The sequence below is a fragment of the Peromyscus maniculatus genome, chromosome 1 (genome assembly GCF_049852395.1).
Source record: "Peromyscus maniculatus bairdii isolate BWxNUB_F1_BW_parent chromosome 1, HU_Pman_BW_mat_3.1, whole genome shotgun sequence".
NCBI classification, from domain to species: domain Eukaryota; kingdom Metazoa; phylum Chordata; class Mammalia; order Rodentia; family Cricetidae; genus Peromyscus; species Peromyscus maniculatus.
This window is the reverse complement of record NC_134852.1, coordinates 132,558,056-132,574,595: the sequence shown is the minus strand read 5'-3', so window position 1 is coordinate 132,574,595 and position 16,540 is coordinate 132,558,056. Positions and strand designations below refer to the sequence as shown.

The 16,540-nt window shown below is 46.7% G+C and overlaps 1 protein-coding gene across 2 annotated transcripts in view; it reads right to left on the bottom strand.

Annotated features, from left to right (window-relative positions):
* The window catches only part of Prkcb (protein kinase C beta), a 336,312-nt gene that overhangs the window by 211,773 nt on the left and 107,999 nt on the right, over window positions 1-16,540 (bottom strand). The window lies entirely within an intron of this gene.

Genomic DNA, 16,540 nt, shown 5'->3' with positions numbered 1-16,540 from the left:
AAATAAAAAATAAAACTGAACCAGTGACCAGGCCACAGAGACCACGGAGGGCTGCTGCTGGTTTTGCCTAACCAGCATGCACTCCTTCCTCTGTTAACCAGAAGGATGATTTTCCCTTTGGGAAATCACCCTTCTCCCATTGTATGCAGTTCTTATAAGGGTGTCCGTCTACCTACCCAGCTCTCCCCTTGCACACAACCCAACATCCCAACATTTAGTGAATCATGCTCTTTCTCTGAAATTTGACTTGGGGCTGAGAGACACAGAGGTGGAAACAGCTGGAGCTGATTCATCCCACTAACAGCACCATGCAAAAGGCCATGTGTCAATTCCTGTCTCCCACCTCCCCGGAGCTGTGCAGCCCCAGCCCTCCCCTGGTTGCTCGTCACTCCTTTAGGCAACTACGGTCCACTCACATTGCTTACAAATGATCAAAGAACCCGAACCAACGGGAAGACACCTGTTCTGTCCTCACGCTGATCCAAGCTTCCTTTCAAGGACATCTTCGAATCATGGTCTCCAAACTTAGTGTAAACTGCCCCAGCCAGGGCCTCCTCCTCTCTTACAGACACCGCTAACACTGAAACATTCTGACCAAACGGAAGTCAGCCTCCCTGGGAGGCCTGGTCCGGCTCCCGTGGCTCTTCTTCATCTCTCCTACCTCTTCCCCAGTGGATCCCCCAAGGCTGTCTTTTAAGGGAAGGTCCTTCTGTGATCCTCTGAATCTCAGACTAAATATCAACTCCTCGGGGAGTGCTCTCCAACTCACTAATCTACGTCTAACCTGCTTACTGTTTTATAATGCTTCCCTTTGACCCACGGTACTTTATTGTCTTCAAAATGAAGTGGGGATAAAGAATGATTACTCAGAGAGTCACTGGGATTAGATGTGACAACCAAACTGGCGAAGTTTACCATGGATACTAGCTACTGTTGTGGCTGTTGTCATCGGCATCATCATCATCATCATCATCATCATCGCCCCCATCATCATCATCGTCCTCCTCCTCTCTTTCCCTTCCAGGCTATTGCCTCTATCAAAGCAGAAGAAGAATGTATGTTTTTGTCTCCACTGCTGCTCTGACACATAAGAGAAACTCAATTAATATTTAATTGGCTGTGAGGTTGAAGCCAGTAGCTGTGAGCCATCCTCCTCCACCTCTCTGCCTGTGTTTCCTGTGGCTATGCTACGGGTTTTCATTTCTTCTTAATATATTCTGCTCCAAAACAAAATAAAGTCAGAGCAAATCGAGTTCTGCCATGGAAGACTGTCCATTGGCTTTCTTTTATACTTATTCTTTCCCTTTTTATTTAGATTAGCTGGTTTTTCCAAGTGTGATGTCAAGCACCTGAAAACCAGCGCTTGGGAGGAGGAGGCAGGAGGGTCCTCACAGGTTTACTGGCAGCTTACACTACAGAGCGAGTTTCAAACCAGCCATGGGTTCAGAGTGAGACCCCATCCCTAAAAACAAACAACAACAACAAAAAACTAAACTAAAGAAATTAGGCGGTTTTGGTGCCGAATGGAGTTGGGGATAAGATGTCTTAGTTTGTTTTCTATGCCTGTGACCATGCTGAAGGCAACTCTGGGAGGAAAAAGTTTAGTTGGCTTATGTTACCATTGAGGGAAGTCAAGGCAGGAGCATAAACAGAGCTGGAACTCTGAGGCAGGAGCTGAAGCAGAATCACAGAGGACTGCTACTCACTGGCTTCTTTCCCTGACTTACTCAGCCAACCCAGGACCAGCTGCCCAGGGGTGGCACTGACCACAGTGGCCAGGGCCCTCCCACATCAGTCATTAATCAGGAAAATGCTCCGCAGACTTGCCTACAAGCCCACCTGATGGAAGCGTTTCCTCAGTTGAAGTTGCCCCTTCCCAGACAATGCCTGCCTTGTGTCAATTTGGCAAAAATAAGACAACAACAAAAACCTAAGCAGGACAGTAAAAAGAAAAAAAGCATGAAAAGGGGAAATAGATGAAATGCTGATGGTGATTTTTGTCTCTGGTTATGGCTTTCTTTACTGTTTTTATAATACTAAATATCCCCAATAGTTTAATCTTCATGACATAGATGTTCATATGTGGAAAGATGCCACATTTTTAGACACAGACTCATGCACTTTGGTACATTAAGTTCATGTAAGTACCACTACACTGAGTCCCAGAGGGCTGGTATACCTCCCAGTGTCCGTAAGTCACATCTTCCCATGCCCAGCTCTTGGCAACCACAGTCTACTTTCCACTACATCAACTAAGGGAGCCACATGGGGTGCTACATTTTACATCTGCCATCTTTCAGTCAGACTAATGTTTCTGAGGAGCAGATACTTCTCTGCATCAACAGCTAATTTTTATAGCTGAATAATATTCTGTTACATGGCTATTCTAAAGTCCATTTATACATTCATCACTCAACAGATACGCTGTTTTTTTCCAATTTCTGCATATTTCCAAATTCTACATTATGAATGAAGCTGCTGTGGACTCTCACTTGCACGTCTGTGTGGGGGTGTGTAACTTCACTCCTTTGGGGTAAGTCTTAGCAGTGGAACTCTGTGTCATAGATTAGGTCTATGTTTACCCTTATAAGAAAATGCCACTGTTTTCAAAGTTGTATTTTTAAAGTGTTATTTTTGCATTCGTGTGTGTGTGTGTGTGTGTGTGTGTGTGTGTGTGTGTGTGTGCTCACCCATGCATGAATTTGTAAAAGCCAGGTCAGGTGTCTTCCCATACCAACCTTATTTTTTTAAGATGGGCTCTCTCACTGAACCTCACTGACTAGAGAATCCTGGGGATCTGCTTGTCTCCACTTCCTACTTGGCCCACCTCCCAGCCCTGGAATTATAGACTGTGTACTAACACACTCAGACTTTACGTGCATGCTGGGGATCCAAACTCAGGTCCTGATGCTCAGACACTCAGTACTTGGCTGGCTGAGCCATCATCACCCCAGCCCCGAGTACGTTATCTTTTGATAAAGCCATTATGTCCAATGAAATCTCATCAGAAAACACTTTAGGTATACAGTTAAGAAAGCTAGCAACTGGGGGGGAAATGTTACACTCCAAGGACTGAAGGTTTTTTGAGTGACGTGATGTAAGAGTCTAGCGGTAACTGGAACTCTGGAAGGAGGACACACTGCAGATTTGGTCTTTGAGAAGAGAGGCCAGGGACAGAGGGAGGTGAGAGTGAAAATATCCCAAACTCTGTCCTCCTGCCCTCTAGTTCTCCTGCTCCCATCACCACCCCCCGGGCTTTCCTAGGACCACGGCAGACAGCAGGTATAGTCCCCAGCCTCAAAGGATGGAGAATGGTGGTTCCTAGAGGAGGCATGAAATGGACAATAACTAGCACAATGTCTGTCCTCCGAGGAAAGCAGGAAAAGACCAAAGAGATGGCCTAGAATGGAGGTGGCACTTAGAAACCAAACCCCAACATGAATTTGGGGTGATAACAATCCTATTTTGACTACTGTGGTCAGAACTACAACCAACTGTAACAACTGCAGCTGCTGATAACAACAAGGACGGTAAAATAGATAAGGATTTATCAGTGCACATCATACGCATGTATAAGTCATCCATGTTAATCAAGGATGGTAGCTAAGACTTATATATCCCAAGCATATGCTAAGTGTTTACAAGATGATCTCATGGAACCCTCATGACAACCACACAAAGGGGGTCTATCAGTATCTCCCATTTACATCTGAGAAAAACTGCACCAGAGATCCAGAAAACTGACCCAAAAGATTCCCAGTTCTGGCGGAGCCCTGCCACTTGCTTCAGGTTGGACACAGAATATCCTCCCAAGGGCCTGTGTGCTACAGGCTTGGTCCCCACATAGGCACTTCTGAGAGACTCTAGATCAGTGGTTCCCAACCTTCCTAATGCTGCGACCCTTTAATACAGTTCCTCAAGTTGTGGTGATTCCCCCAACCATAACATTATTTTCATTGCTACTTCTTAATTGTAATTTTGCTACTGTTAAGCAATATCATATAAATATCTGATAGGCAGGATATCTGTTATATGGCACTGTGAAGGGGGTTGTGAACCACAGGTTGAGAACCACTGCTGTTAAGCCTTGAGGGGAAGGGCCTTGGGAAAGGTCTTTAGATCACTGGATCCTTGAAGGAGACACTCAGACTCTGCCCTCTCTTCTTCTCTTTCACTGCCCAGCATGAGGTAGGTTGTTCGGCTCCACCAGGCTCTCCATCATGATATGCTGTCAGAGGCCCAAAACAAACTGGCTGTGGACTGAAATCCTTAAAATGTGAGCCAAATGTGAGCCAAATCAACCTTTTCTCCTCACAAACTGATTTCCTCAGGTATTTGTCACAGCAGTGGACAGCTGACTGAGACATCACTGTGCAGATTACTCCCTTCAGAGGCTAGTCAAAGAACTCAAACTCCAGCCTGGCTCCAAAATAACCCCCTGAGTGTCCATGACATGCCACCCTGTGTCTCAGCCTCTTTGTGTGTGACATGAAAGTGCTACTGTTTATACTACCCCCGAGACTACTATGAGATCTTAGCACAGCAGAGTCAGTCATCAAACACCATTTGAGTTCTGGGGCCCCATGATACTCTGATGTTTAACTGTCGCAACAAAAATCGAAGAACTAGGAGGAGGCAGAGGAAAGATTTGAACTCAGTTCTCAGGCACACTCTGCCCTTCAGAAAAGAGCAGAAATGGAATCTAAGCACACAGAAGCTGAGGGCCCAGCACCTCACTCTTGGATGTCCGTGTCACACACAGCTCAGTGACTGTGCATGGGATGTGAGGCCTCAAGGCTCCTGGGCAGTATGGCAGGCATGCCCCTCCATCTTCAGACACACATCCTCCCTGCTTCTGGGTCCAGAATTTGCCCTGGGCAAGTGCCCACTTCTATCCCTCATCCTCTTCTGCTCTTCCGAAATATAGATTTATGAAATCGGGGGTGGTCATTACCCACTGGTGTCTTCTCAGTGCTAATATTAACCTTGGACACTTCCCCTGACTTCCCAAGAAACCAGCAAGACCTAAACACAAACACACAAGGCCTGCAGTCTCTCCCTGGCTCGGCATTCTATCACGTCTTAATACCCTGTCATTCCAGCAACACTCATCCTCCTGCACTTTGAAATCTCTTCTGCTTTAGGCTCTGCCAAAAGGTTCCAGTTTTTTTTTTTTTATTTTTTATTTTTTTCTGTGCTGGCATTGACATGATGTAGAAAGGAACATGTGAGCAATGAGGACTCAAAAATAGCCTGGAACTTTTCAAGAAAGGGACCCATAGTGGGATGACAGGCGAGCTATTCTGCATAACAAAGCACTCTGTCCCCAGAGTCAAGCACAAGCCCACCCTTCCCCACATACACACACACAGAGCCATCAATCACTCCCTGAAATATCGTATCTGTGGGAGGATGAGAAGATAATGGAGGTGTGATCAATGGGGCTCCAGAGCGCATTGGTGGGATGGACTCTGTCCACAGCAGAGTCTGCTGTTGACAATCGGTCAGTCATTCTTGGAGCTGGGCAGTGGTGGTGGTAGTGGTGGTGGTGATGGTGACGGTGAGGATGGTGAAGATGATGATGATGATGATGGTGGTGGTGGTGGTGGTGGTGGTGGTGGTGGTGGCAGCAGTGACAGTAAAGGTGGGGACAGTAATAAAGAGACGGCAACAACACATGAGATCTACTAATTGCTACTACGTGCCTCACACAGTTGTAAGCTCTTTGCCTAGACACCTCAGTTTAATCCTCACAACCTCAGAAGCTAAGCATGGGAAGATGAAGCATCAGAAATTAAGTAACTTGTCAGTAAGTGGCAGGGTTGAAACCTAGGCTATCTGGTTCCAGAATCTTCGCTCCTAACTATTCCACACTGTATTCTCTCCATGAAGGAACGCTGGCCCCATGCCTCCCACTTCAGTGGAAAGAGCACTGTCTGCTGATGCTCTAACCACAGAGAAGGAGACAGGTGCAGCATGCTTTTCCCTGGTCCTTTCATTCCTAGGAACGGTGCGACCCCACCCTGAGGTGGCATTTATTGAACAGTTACCATACCTCCTAGGCTTTCCCTGCATGAGGGCATTAACCCTGTGGTCAGGTTTTAGGATGGCCTGCTTTGTTACCGGCTCCTTTCAAGGTCAGGAGACCGAAGGTCAGTGTGCTGCCCCATCATTTTTCTCATCCAGATCCATTCATATCTGACTGCTATAACCAAAGCTCCAGGAAGCTGGCCTCCTCCATCATGCAGCCCCCCGACTTTCTGGTTTCCAGCTGGTCTTAAACCAGCGGGTGCCACCAGCAGACAACAGAGAAGCAGAAAGCCAGGCCCACCCTCCTCCTCCCCTTCTACCCGCTAAGCCTGCCAGGAGGAAGCAGTGGAGCCCTCAAGACCAGGTCCTGCTCGCTGTTCCTTTTTCCTTAGTTCTGGCTCTCAAGGGCTGCATGGGAACCTGTTTCTTCCTCCACAGAGGCGGGCCTGCTAACTCCCAGAGGCTGCAGTATTAGCTTGCGATCTGAAGCTGGTCCAAGCCACCATCATCCCTTAAAGACACTTCTTTCCTTGCAACCACACAAAACAGTTTTGTTTCCTCTGGGATCCCGACAGTCAGAAAGACCTGTCCACTATCACACAGTTGGTGAAAGGTGGGTGCGACTCTACAGCCCAGAGTCCTGGGGACTCTGTCACACTTCATCCATCTAAGCAGGACACTGGCTTGCCACAAAGGCCTGGAGCAGAAAAGAGCCCTAAGAGTGGAGAAGTGAGGGTCGGGGCAATGCAGAGAACACATGCCTCCCTTACATGAGTGACCATGTGCCAAAGCAAGCATGAAGCCGCTGAACCCCAAAGTCTCTCTGCTCACTCCCCAAAGCCCGGGGCACGCTGTTAGGGAGCATTCCCAATAGCGTCCTAAACTCCGTTTCTCACCCATGACGCTCTTCCTACACAGGCTTTTAAACTGCCCCCGCCCCCACCCTCGAAAAGACTCAGGCAAAGAAGATAATTCTCCAGCTTCAAAGGCCGCTTCCCCTTCCCCACTTGGCCACCGCTAACCCGAAGGCCCCTCCCCCTTCCCCTGTCTATGCGGAAGCTGCTCCCCTCCTCTCTAAATCTGCTGTCTGGGGGCCCGGGAAGCCAGCCAAGGCAGCCACGGAAGAAAGGAAGGATGAGAACGAATGTTCGAATTCAAACGCCCGTAGTCCTGGCAGCGCAGCAGCATCTGCTCTGTGGGCAGAAAAAGCCACAAGAACCTCCAAGCAGGAGTGGGAGGAGGCTCTCTCCACACCAACGACCTTGAAGCAGACCGCCTGCCCTTGCTGGCAGAGCAGGCGGCCCTCCTCCGGGAGCTGTTGGAGGAGGCCTTACAGCCAGGGCTGCCAATTGGATCTTGGGCTCAGCTCACGCTGTGCTTTAAAACAACACAAGTGCTTTGCCAGCTTAAGGTGGGAGAGTCTGCAGTTTGTAAAAATCCAGGTCTCTGGCTTCCTTTAAAAGAATTGAAAGTTGTATCAACATTGGCGCCATATTCTCACCTGGTAACCGAGTAGATAAGAGCTGAGACCACCAGAGAGTAAGGCAAAGAGACAGGGAATTTTCCCCGGTTCCTTTACTCCTGCCTTCTCGTCTGCAGAACGGCACTTGGTCGGTGCTGAGTGAATGTGTGCCGAATGAATATATGAACAAATGATGGTCATGCCTGCCGGCAATGTCTACTGGGTTCCAGTCACTCAGTTCCTTCCCATCTTCTTGAAGATATTTGAGTTTGAGAAACCCCAACTTGACAGTGAGAGATTTAAAGGTGGGCAAGGCAAGCCCTGTTCCTCAAAAACAGAAAGATCTTAGATTTACAATAATGCTATAATAATATAATAACAATCACAGAGCAGGTGGTAGGTGTCATATTGCTCTAAATACCTTCTGTATATCGGCACCCTTAATCCTCATCATGTCTGTGTGGTGGGCTCTGTATTATACTTATTACATACACGGAAGAGGAAACTGAGGTGTAAGGAAAGAGTGTGTCTAAGATTTCACACTAGCAAGTGGTGGGTTCATATCCAGGCAGTCAAGGTCTGTGGCCCATGAAAAGATGGCAGAGAAAGAAACAGCAAAGCCCTGAAGGTGGCCGAACCTCAAGAAACCATTTCTGGGATCAGAGCTGGAATTCCATGTTCACTGTCTACTCAAAAGAACTGAGCTCAGCCTCCAGGTTAACAGGTTAATGGCTGAGGATACCTGGTGGTCCTCCCCATCGTGTATAACAAATGGGTTAAGTTAGGTGGTCTCCACTCACACCTCAGGCGGAAGTTTAGAGCAGGGAGGGTGGAGACCGGGCGACAGAGACGGAGAGAAGGCTGGGGAGAGATCAGGCTTGGCTGGCCTACTTGGACCCACATCACTCTGTAGCAGAGACACGTGTCACTTCAGCTGAAGTTTCTTGACCCAGAGCAGCAGAGAAGCAAGGCCTGAGGACAGAGCTGGGAGATGCCAGCTCCATGCTACATTTCCATATCCACCAGGGCAGGTAGTGAGGGAGTGGAAGGCTTTGGAAAACACAGGTGATACAGCTGGAGTCCTGGCTCGGGCACCTCCAAGCTACGCAGCCACATGATGCAGTGCTCTCCGCCTGCCAGGTCCCCAGCTCCAAGAGAACCCCGTCTGACTGTACAGCATGCCATGGTCCCCTGAGATCACCAATTGCAGTTTTCTGCCCAGGAGCCACTGGTTAAGTGTTAGGATGCAGCCCAAGTCTCAGAGAAACTGGCCTTGAGCCCAAATTCCTTAAACCCTTATATGAACCCATTTCTGACTCCCAGCTGCAGACACACCTAGGCAGAGCACCCCCCCTTTTTTTTAGCATTCTATGTTTCCCTATGAATGCCTCAGACTGCACAGTAGAGTGCCTATGGACAAGTGTGCGCTGTACATTGCAGAAGAATTTCTGATAATCCAATATTAAAAACAATAAAGAGATGAAATGTATTTAACCTGATTCAAATAGTACACAGTTGAAACATTATAAGGTACCCCCTGAATATGCTTTTTTTTTTCAATTCTTGGTGGTGTATGTCTGTACTCCTAGCACTTGGGAGGCAGAAGCACAAGGATCAGGAGTTTAAGATTATTTCTCAGCTATATATGAGTTAAAGGCCAGCCTAGGCTACAGGAAGCCCTGTCTCAAAAAAAACTTATACATACATTTCCATATATATATATATATATATATATATATATATATATATATTTCAATTAAAAATCAAATTTTCATACTTGTTTATATATACAAAGTTTACATATAGTCATTTATAAAGCTAGTCATTCATTCACTCATCAATCCACAAGTGACTAGTCGACGTCATGGTTTGCTTTCTTGTCATGATAAACACCATGGCCAAAAGCAACTCTAGGAAGAAAGTGTTTAAGTCATGTTATAGGGTATAAGCCACTGTTGAGGGAGGTCAGGACAGAAACTCGAGCAAGGCAGGACCGCCAATAGGGCAGTAACTTGAAGTGGAAACGTGGGGGAAGGCTGCTCCCTGGCTTGTTTCCAGGCTCACCTTCAGCTGCTTTTCTTAGACAGTCCAGGCCTACCTGCCTATGGATGGCACTGCCCGAATGTGCTGGGCTCTCCTATATTCATGAGCAAACAAGAAAATGCCCCACAGACATGCCCACAGACCAATCTGATGGATACCGTGCCTCAGTGGAGGCTCCCCCTTCCCAGGTGTGTCAAGGTGACAACCAAGAGGAGCCATCACACCAAACAACCGTGCATTGGATATCTACTACGTGCCCGGTATTTCATCAGACACCAGAACAGGCAACATGAAAACTGATGCGGTTCTTGCCTTCATAGATGTTTTAGTCTAAAATTCTAACCCAGATTTTCTTATCTATGGTAGGGAGAAGATACTTGGAAAGGTTATTTGATGATTAAATGGATGCTTGCTTGTCTTGTTTTGATTTGTTGTGTATTCCAGGATGAACTTTAATTTTCAATTGTCTTGCCTTGCCCTCCTGAGTTCTAGGGTTGCAGACCTGCACCTCCGTGTCTGGCTAAAAGTAGTTTGTTGGTTGATTGACTGAGACAGGGTTCTCACCATGTATCTCTGGATGCCCTGGGACTCACTGTGTGTAGACCAGGGAGGCCTCAAACTCACCAAGAGCCACCTAGCCTCTTGAGCGCTAGGATTAAATCTATGCAACACCACACCTGGCTTCTTATGTTATTTTTAATAAGTACTAAAAAAGTAGTAAATGGTTACTTAACACTCCCAAATACTACTCAGTCTTATAGGCCAGAAGTCAGTAGCATTTTCATAAAGGACAAGAGAGTTAATTCAGATGCTCTGTGCCATATATAGGTTTACACATGTATGCACTGTATGTTGAAAATGCATTAAGTGCATCACCCTACCACACCTGAGCAACACAGAACATGGATGAGCATCTGATGGGTCCCCCTGAGGTGCTGAGTCTGTGCTCTGCATTATCCACTGCTTCAGAGCATATCATACCACATGCAGTTGGCCTAGAGAGAAAAGTCTACACTCAACACATGCTTTATACTGAATACGCAGCACTTTGATGCCATTACAAGGTAAGGTGGAAGGAGGGGCTAAGGAGATCGCTCAGAGGTAAGATTATATAAGCATGAAGGGCTGAGTTCTGATTCTAGAACCTACATACATGCCAGGTGGGTGTAGTGACCCACCTATAATCCAGCCTCAGGAGGCAGAGATGGGACCCCCAGAGCAAGCTGGCCAATGAAGCTAGTCATATTGGCAAGTTCTGGGTTTGATTGAGAGACCCTGCCTCAATGAATAAGGTGAGAGAGGGATTGAGGATGCCTGCTGGCATCAGTCTTAGCCTGATACATGTACACACATGTGCATATACGCCCCCACATATATGAAAACATGCATACACGCACAACACACATCCACATGAAAATGGAAAAAGGGGGGAACTAGATGTGGCTGTGCACACATAATATAATAATGCTCGCTCTATGGAACATGGAGACAGGAGAATCAGGGGGACTTGCTGGTTGCCATCCTAACTCCAGCTCAGTGAGAGACCATGCCTCAAAGGAATAAGGCAGAAGTGATACAGAGGGAGATTTGGCATCTTCATTTAGTCTCTATGCACTCATGGGTGTGTGCGTGTGTTCACACACACGTTCACATACAGTACATCCATATATAATGTGTGTGTATTAGAATATTTAGTTAGAGACTTTCTAGTTTTTATACACCACACAATCTCTGTTACAACTACCTGGTGATGTCCTTGGTATGTCGTGCACATTGTTAGCATACTGGGCTAGCAGGCACATGCAAGACGAAAACAAAAAGGCATGATTTGGCACAATAAAAGTTTGTTTCCAAATTTAGTTGGCAACTCTATGAGCCACAGTTCACCAATGCTGGTCCCAGATCATCATAGTTTAATGGGGTCCCTGCAATACAAGAGATGTCCCATATTGACTTCTATCACATCACGTTAGGCAGCATCTGTGACTGAGGAATAGGATGTGTTTCTTCTTATTTAACTCTAGTTAAAATGTAGATTGAAGCAGCCCTTGATTACCACATGCTAACCATGGATCTAGCATGAATACCTTATCTAATCCTTACAGGAGCCCAAGAGTCACTTGTGGAAGACTGTGGGAGTCCAGCTCCTACCCTTTTCCACCTTTTCTAGGGTTCTTAGGAGGAGGAGAGAGGGATAAGAAAATATCAGATAGAAAGAGACCTAGACGACAAGAGGAAAGACAGAAACAGGACAGCTTCGGGAGGGTCTGGATCAATACCCAACGGCCTCGAAGGTTTATTCAGAAGGCTTTTTATAACATGCCAAAGGGAGAGCAAAAGACCTCCCCCTTGCAAGATCAAAGCACACTATACAGCCAAATGCAGACCCTTCCAAACACCTGGTAACCACACCCGTGGTCAAATCATCCATTTATGCAGCCCTACTGGACAAAGCAAGCTCAGATTCTCTCACCCTGAGTAAGTTCTCTCTAGAAAACCTCTATGGGCTCCCATAGTCACTAACAGACACTCAAGAAACTGGAGCAAATTCTGCTCCTGTCATTTGCTTGGATGGCAATGGTGATGTTGGCACTGCTCAAGCTGACAGTAGCTCTCAAAGATAACCTATCCCTTAGCCTGGAAGAGGGAGGAACAGCATGTAAAGATCAATCATAACTGAGACGAAGTGAGAAAAGAAGGCTGCCTTATGTGGTAGCTCCAGGCAGCCCTTGGAAGCTCTCAGAAACAAACCCCTCACTATTCTTAATGAGGCTCCCCAGGAAGGGCAAGGCTACCTTGTTAGATCAAACAGGCACACAAGTACAGATGACACACAACCTGGGCACCCCTGGGACATCAGAGAGGACCACCCCAACCACAAGAGAGAAAGTATCTACCCCACCCCCATGCCGTCATGAATTTGCCTACCCTACCTCTAGTGGAATGATGATATCCTGCTCCTAATTGATGTACAGGGGAAAGCATCAGGACCCTTTTTTATGTCGTTCAATTGTTCAAGAAAGAATTTTCCAGTCTCTAAAGAGTGCAGTATGAGTCTCAGTTTCTGTTCCAGGTCAGTAACGGAAACTATCATTTATTTTGAGTTTCTTATGTTGCTAGACACTGGATGAAATAAAAATACCACTAGGTATTAAAATAATTTAGGGGGCTGAGGATGAGGCTTGGTTGGTAGAGTGCTTGCTTAACATCTGTGAAGCCCTGCATTTGAACCTCCAGCACCATATAAACTGAGCATAGTGTTATATGCCTGTAATCCCAGCTCTTGGGAGATGGAGATAGGAGAATTGGGAAGTTCATCCTCAGCTTCATAGAGAGTTCAAGGTCAGCCTTGGCTAGAGACCCTGTCTCCATGATGATGGTGGTGGTGGTGGTGGTGGTGGTGGTGGTGGTGGTGGTGGTGATAGCAGCTATGGTGGTGGTGGTGGTGGTGGTGGTGGTGGTGGTGGTGGTGGTGGTGGTGGTGGTGATAGCAGCTATCAGTGTTAAATGCTTACCAAGAATTACATTGAACACTTTGCATATCTGATTGCAAGCTACTCCTCACAAGGGTCCACTGGAGGGGGAACTATCACTATCTACATCATAGAAACAAGAAAACTGGGAGTTGGAGAGGTAAATCTGTCTACATCCTCACAGCTCAGAAGAGACAGGGCCTGAATTCAAACTATGGCTTGTGAGACATCATCCCAGACTCAGCCATAAATCTGGACCAAATGAAGAAGACATATGTATGTCCTGTGCTTATGGGGATGATAGAAAACAGAACAGCTCACAGAGATCTGGGTATACTACTCTGTTTTCTGTTGCTGTACCAAAATATTTAAAGCCTAGTGCTTTGTAAAATAGGAAGATTAACGTGTTTCATAAATCTGGTAGATGGTGGATTCAAACAGCATGGTGCGGCACCGTAGCAAGGGCCTCTGGGCTGCATCCCAACATGGTAGAGAAATAGACAGGGACCCAGTCACGCAAAGAGCTGTGTGGGGTAGCTTCCCATGGGGACAAAGCACATTCACAAATAGTACCTTACTCAGTGATATGAGTTGTGTCCTAATTACTTCACATTAGGCCCCAGTTCTTAAAGGCTCTAACCACCTCAACAACATCATCCGTGGGACCAGACTTCCAGCATGAGAACCTCTAGGAGATAACCCACATCCCAACAATAACATGGAGCAAGAAGGGTGGTGCAGGCTTCAGTGGAGGCCTAGAGGGACACAGGTGGAGAATCTCTGGCCTGAGCTTGACATAGGGGAGTAATCGGAATAGGGGTCTCAGAAGAAATGACTTCTGAGATCCCAGTGATGGTTAATCAAAGAATATGGCAAAGAGGATTCGGAAAGATGGAAAAGCATGTGCAAAGTTCCCTGTTAGGAACACAAAGAAGCCCAAAGGGCCTGAAAACAAGCCTGGGGGAAGAGATGGAAACCCAAACACTGCTACAGATGTGGTGGGGTGATAGGAAGAGAAATGAGGCAGGAGACAGCTGGGCTTGGGGCTCATCAAGTTTCAGCACTGAGTAGAACAACCAACTAGAAATCCTGTCTAAGGGAACTGAACCGCAGAAGTGGAAACACATCAGAGATGGGACTTTCAGAGTCCTGCCCGGGCATGTGAGTGTGGGAACAGTGTGATTCACAGACAGAGAAGGGCACAGAACTCAGTCCAGAGGCATGGTATGTGGACATCTACTGCTTTTCCACGTCCTATGTCCATTCTCTCGTGAAAGAGCTCTTTGATTTTTCCTTTGGAAAACCACTGCTCCCAACTCAGTCCAGTGGCTCTGGTAGAGCTAGAGCTGACTCTGACCAGTTCCCAAGTGTAATGATGTGAGCCACCTGGGCAATGAGCATTCTAAAACCTCATGGTCACTGTCATTAGTTTAGGAGTGTATACTGCTATGGCTCAATGTACTGTCAAAAACTCACGTTGACATTCAACTGCCATTGTAACAGTATAAAGAAGTGGGACCTTTAGAAGGTGCTAGGATTACCAGGGTACCAATGTCATGAATGGATTACAGCTGTTTTCATAGGAGTGGGTTAATTCCAGCAGGAGTGGGTTCCTAACGGAAAAGTGAGTTCTTCATTTCTCTCTATCCAAGAGCACAGCCCTCACCATGTGCAGCTTTCCACAATGTTACAACACAGCAAGAAGGCCTTTGCCAGATGCCAACATCCAACCCTAAGAGCTGTGAGAAACTTCTGTTATAGTAGCAGAAGACTGACTAACACAACACACACACACACACACACACACACACACACACACACACACACACCCCTAAATGAGCCAATGATTTTCAAAACTTCTGTTGAGATGGTTAACAAAAAAAGCATCCTCATTCTGCTGGCTTCAACCTGCCGGATGCCATCCCTACATTTTCAAGGATGTGCCTGCCTGAGAATCAAACAACCCTGAGGGAAGGAGAGTCATGATATTGAAAGTCAGTCTGCTGAATGCTTTGATCGCATAGTACCGCAAGCCTCTCTACCCAAGACTCCCAATTACATGATCCAATAATTCTTCTTTCCTTAAACCACTTAGCTAAGTTTTCTGTTGTTTACTCCTGAAACATTAAGGTAGTTTAGGTGCCTAAATTGGAGTGGTTAAAGAAAAGAGGAGAAGTGGTGAATGAAAAGAGAAATGAGCCACCAGCTTTAGTATGAGAATCCTATTAGGTATCACAGAAACCAAGATGGGGTGGGAGTTTAGAAGAAAGAACCATCGGTATGGTCATTGAGTTCAACAGGGACTCTGAGCAATTGTCTTGGGTGGGATATCCCAGAAGTAGATCCTAAGAAATGACTGAAGGCTGAGCATCTTGTCTGAGTGACAGTTCCACGGGATGTCAGTAGGGACTGGGAATTATGACTGGGACAGAGGCCACACAGGAGGCCTTGGGGAGGACACTGTCGAGCATGTTATCACTTGGCACAAGCGGAGTTTAGTCCAACTCTAGCAGAGAGCATCCAGTCCTCAGGAGGACTTATCATCCACCTCCATCTGTCAACTGAAGGCTGCTCTGAGGGGGGTAGTAATTATCCCCCCTTTCACTTCCATACCCCAGTATGCAAAGGCACAGAATGGGTCAATGACCAGGTCAAGTCCTTGGGCAATGGCGGGTAGAGCCATTTGGAAGTCAGGCAGGAAACATCAGAAGCATGGGACTGGGAGGGTGAGGGGGGACCAGGAGGTGAGGGACAGAGGGAGTATCCCTAGGACAGCAGTGCATTGCTTCTTTTCTCTGTACCCCAGTGTTCCGTAAAATAGGAGAAGTCAGCTAGGTCTGCCTAGGTTCTTAGTTTGGCCCATGGAGCTGTCACCGATGAACACTGGACACTACTAGTCTTGCTTCTGTGGCCTTCTAGGGACTGCTTTCTACACAAGGCTACAGAAAGCAGAACTAGAGAGTAAGTGACAGCTGAGAACACAGGCTACTAATTTGAGGCAGCACCAAACCCAGGAGACTCCGGCTGGATAAGTGATAATCGCTAATATTCTATTTAAACAGCAAGGCAGCTTGTGTCTATTTGTGTGCAAAAGCCCTCGATTTAGCAAGAAGGCTTTCCTGGGAGGCACTGCCTTTCCACCCAGCCCTTTGTAAAACATTAGTATCTCTCCCACAGTTGAAAATGAAACAGCAAGGAAGCATTCACCCAGTGTCTTTGGTCCTGCCCCAGAACTGCATGAGGAAAGACTCAAAAGAATCAAAAGCAAGGAAGAGAGTCAGAAATTGTCCCCACTCCACAATGCTGATTTCTTATGTCAGAGTCCTTTCGAAAACTGTCAGGGACTGACTCTGAAAGCAAAATGGAAAACTGAGGCCCATGATCACTGTCACATTATACCCCTGACAGGATTCACACTTCATATCTGGGTTTTCAGAAGAGCTGCCCCCTTTATCCTTGACACAATCCACGGGGGTTACATATCCAAAGGAGGAGGTTTATTTTGTAATTATTTTGAGGAAAACACCTACAT